We start from the raw sequence: 4965 nt of genomic DNA, 5'->3' as shown, positions 1-4965 counted from the left end.
AAGAATCAGTTCTGTAGCCCAGTTAATCGATTAAAACCTTGGTTAATCGATTAACGCGGTTTAAAATCATAACTGATTATGTTTTTCAAGTTTTTCAGTTTCAACCACTTTTCAAAAACTTATGTTAATCGATTAAATCATGCCTTAATCGATTAACAGCATATTTCTAAGTGTATTTTCAAATTACAAAACTCAAATACTTTATGCACTTAATTTATACATGTTCAACACTAAGTTTATGCCTAGGATGCACAGGTTACATGTATTTATATGATGCATGAACATATTATAAATCATATATCTCAAAACTTAAAATGATTTAAAGTTTTATGCATATGAGACATGTATAGAGTTTACCTAAGCCTTAGACTCAACCTAAACTAATTATTAGTCTAAGTCTAATACCAATCTAGAGACTTAAGCATGTTGATTTGTTGATGATCTTCAAGCTTTCATAATCACAAGTTGTCCTCATCAAAACTAAACACATAGAGAAAGCTTTCCAAAGTGCTATCTTGACATGCGCACTTTCAGTTGCGAGCATCATTTGTTCCATGTCCTTTGACTCCATGATGGCAGTCACCTTGGGTTGCCATTTCCTGTCAAGACATCTCAATACTTTAATAGTTAGTTCATGTTTGGCGAATGATTTATCTAATGCAATGAGATGGTTAATAATGTGAGTAGATCACTTTTGTAAATCAGAAATAAACTCATGTGGAAACGTGCAAAATAGCTCATAATCATGCATCAATATATTCAATCTAGACCATTTGACCTCACTAGTGCCGTCGTGGGTTACTTGTAAAGTTTCTCACATATCCTTGGCATTATCGCACTAAGAAATCCTAAAGAACTCATCATATGAGAGTGCGAAGATTATAATGTTTTTCGCTTCCAAATCAAGTTGCACTTTTCTCTATTCCACGTTGGTCAAGAGACTTCTAGGTTTCTCTTTCGTTTCTCCGTTTAGTGGAACGAAAGGTCCATTTTCTAAGGAGTCCCAAATTTTTGTATCAATGGCTTCATTAAAACTACTCTTTCCGATTTTCCTGTAGGTGTACTCCTCGCCACTGAAAACCGGAAGGCAGTCGATGGATGCACCATCACCGCTAAATGGGTTAGAATAGCACATGGTGAAAGAACCTAGGATCAACGATCTAAGCGGCAAAGCTAACATGGTCGTACTAGCTCTGATACTATTCAATTATTGGTGACAGGCTAGAGCCATATGTGGTGAGGTATCCATAGAGGGTTAAGCAGAAAACCGATGAAGGATCTCCATAGTCCAAGAAGGATAGTCTTGTATTGAATTGGAAGTGTTTTTTTGTAAAAATACATTCAATTTCATAGTGAAGAAAAATCTCTCAAAATCAAACGGGGAGGCCTGGATGTAGTTTGTATGTCGACCCGCAAACGATCCAGGATAAAATATCTTGGTGTACTTTTCTCTATCATTAATCTTTTTAAATTTTGTTATTACATATATTAGTTTTGATTCTTTATAAATGCTAGAATTGAATCTTAATCTGCATATTGAGTTTAGTATATTGTTGTTAAACGATTGAATCTAAAAGAACTATTTTCGTGAAACTTATTCATCAAGAAACATAATTTTTCCAAGATTTCTGAGTTGCTGAATAATTGATTAATACTATGAATAATCGATTATCTGAAGTAAATAATTGATTACCCTATTAGATAATCAATTATCTTGGTATTTACTATGATATTTGCGATAAATGGGAAAAGCTGCTATATTTTACTGCTATACCTACTCGCCCCCTCTTGGTGTGTGTATACTCTGATTTTATCCCAACAAAAAGTTACTTAGATTTAGTTTTTCAATAGCCGAGTGAAGTAAGATTCTCAAGGGTCTTGAGAATTAGTGGTAGAATCTTGTTGCAGTTAGGTTTGGTATCTTCACACTTTACAAAGGTCTTGGTTGAGAGTGATTAGTGGTTGGGGCAAAATTGTAAGTAGGTGTTGAGTATCCGAAAGAAACGGGTTAGAGGTCAAACCATTGTGAGAGACTCTAAGGCCAAGAAGGGAGTGTTACTAAAGGTTTAATTGGAAGTGTGTTTTGTAAAAATACATTGATTTCCATAATGAAGAAAATATCCCGAGATCAGAAGGAAAGGCCTAGATGTAGTTTGCAAGCATACACACAAATGAACCAGGATAAAATCTCTTGGCGCACTTTTCTCTATCCTTAATATTTTTACTACTCAATTTTTACGTATGTTAATATTGATTTATTACATTGCTTAATTGACTCTTAATCTGCATATTATTGACTTATCACTTTCGTATGATGTAGTTAAGTAATTTGAATTAGAAAGAACTGTTTTGGTAAGACTTGTTTAGCATGAAACGTAATCTTTCTAGATTTCAAGAATAAGTGTAAGTGATTACTTTCTGTCAATAAATGATTATTATGTGAATAATCGATTACTCTGAGTGATAATCGATTAACTTGGTCTGTGTTTGTGATATTCGGGTTTAACTGGGAAAGTGACTTTAATGAACCGCTATACCTATTCACCCTTCTCTTGGTGTGTTTTACTCTAATTTTACCCAACAAGGATGAGTAGTAGACAGTTTCTACCTTGAGGTCATTCATTTAATTTCTCTAATTTTCCTAGAATACATAGTGTAGGTACCTCTTAAGATTCTTATCTCTTTATTATGATCTGCAGCTACCTTTGTAGGTTTTCGACTTAGTACCATTATCATTTTCTTAGGTTGTCATTGTGGGTTTTTAATCTAGCACTCTTTCTTTTATTTTTCTTGTTCTCTTTGTTTTTTTTCTCATGAACACCTTGTGCCATGTCATTCTTGATTGTACCTGATTATATGCTACCCTTTAAACTTCCATTGAAAAAGGTCTCTTGAACATTAGTATCTCTCTAGACTTTGAGAGTCTTGGTATTGTGCAATTAAAATGGGATCTACCTAGTGTGGATATCATCATTCTACTCATATTGTCCATGGGACCCAAGATAAAATCACTTCAAAACTGCCCTAGTTTTATATGGGTTTCACTATTCCGCTACTCTATTGCCCTTTTTATGATCTTTACTAAAACCAGTGATCATATATACTTCGAAAATATTTGGGCTTTGTGTGATAATATGGTGACCATGAAGGTAAAAATAATTTTAATCATATGTATAGAAGATGAGATATGTTATGAAAGCTTGGTTTAGTTAAGGGTTTCTAAAAAATATATAAGTCTAAAAAATATGTGTTTCTAATGCCCACTTTTCTCATTTCTCCTCTATCCTATTTTTAATATTTTTTTGAAAAGGTATTCAATGATATTGGATTTTTTGTGTTGGAAATGGTGAAGGCTTAAGATTAAGACTATAATCTTCTTCAGTAGCACCAGAGTAGTTCCTTTTGTGATCATTGACATTGCATTTTATTTTACCTTTAATGTTGCCTTAGATTTTTATTTAGGATTCTGAGATGATTTTTTGTATGTTTTCTTTTGCAATTTGGTTGAGGAGCATTTTATTAGGCTCGCTTTGGATTTTTTATTGTTTGGGTCATATGTTTTATGAATAGTATATTCATTCTGTAATAATTGAATGTCAAGAAAAGCAATTGAAAATTTCATCCTTAGGTTATTGATAGTTGGTGGGTAATTCAAAAACTAAAATTGCCTAGGCTTAAATGGAGTAACTATAAATATCTTTTTATGTTTTAAAACTACAAAGAAGCCTTGTGTCATCATAAAAAATTATCTATGGGATCACACCATTTTGGGTCTTATATTTGCATGATCCTCCTTATTAAGTATTTGAATAAAATATCTCATATTAATGCATGACTTACATAGACCATAAACTCCTATATTAGAGCCTAACTAGGACACACTAAACGCCCTAAGCTAGACTAAATAGGAGGTGGCTTCAGAAAGCCACTGAAGGTTCTGAACAGAAAGTGAAGCTGCTCGAAATGATTTTGATTATCTTCTTCTTGTCTATGAAACTCCGCCACGAGCCTATCCTCCATGGATTGCATTCTCGAATCAATCCGCTCATTCAGGCATTGTTCCATGCCATCTAGATGAGCCAACCCAAACGAAGACCCTTAAGGCATATTAGAATCCCCGTCATAGTGTTGCTCTTGGTTTTTCTCACCTTGCTCACCATCCTCTTCCTCATCTAGTAAGTCCAAATTAATAGTAGTCTCGTGGTCCTCTGTTGAAAGTAATTTTTGAGAGAGGTTCTGTTTTCCCCTCTCATTTTCTCGGTGTGTTCTTTTTAATTTGATTAAGTAAGTGAACTCGGTTTTATTCTTTGTTCGCCATCTCGGCTTTGTTGAAATAAATTCCAACACCGGTATAATGGTTTCAAGAATATTCCAGTTACAACTTACTTCTTAATAATCGTGTGAATGAGTTATTCCTTCTTTGCCCCATCTCGGCTTTGTTAGAATAATTTCTAGGGTCGGTATAATGGTATCGAACCAACCCCTTAATACATAATTATTAAGTACCTTTGAATACCATCTCGGTTTTGTGGAATAAATTCCAACACCGGTTTAATGGTATTCTAATGTACAAAAGTGATGAATAGTTAGTTGTTAGAAACAAATAAATAAATAAAGAACAAAAGAATAATAAATTTAAGTGACCTTTATTTATTTACTCCCTTTCGGGTTCATTTTATTAACAAACCAAACTTCTTCCTTAAGGAAGGTTGGTATTAAAGAATAAGTAAATTGCGGAAAGTAAATAAAAATAATTAAAAGTTAGTAAGTTAGTTTCATCACTTTTGTATATTAAAAGGTGTTTTCAACAAATAAGTTTATTGATAACACTTTATGATTTTACTATTTACACCTCTTTCAAGATTCAATTGTAGTATAGTATAGGGTTATGTCGAACCACAAGGAATTTCCTAATAGAATGAATCATATGAATATATCAAAGCACAAATAATGAGTAAATATATT

This window comes from Lupinus angustifolius, chromosome LG01 (assembly GCF_001865875.1).
Source record: "Lupinus angustifolius cultivar Tanjil chromosome LG01, LupAngTanjil_v1.0, whole genome shotgun sequence".
Classification (NCBI taxonomy): domain Eukaryota; kingdom Viridiplantae; phylum Streptophyta; class Magnoliopsida; order Fabales; family Fabaceae; genus Lupinus; species Lupinus angustifolius.
Note: the sequence above shows the minus strand (reverse complement) of the source record.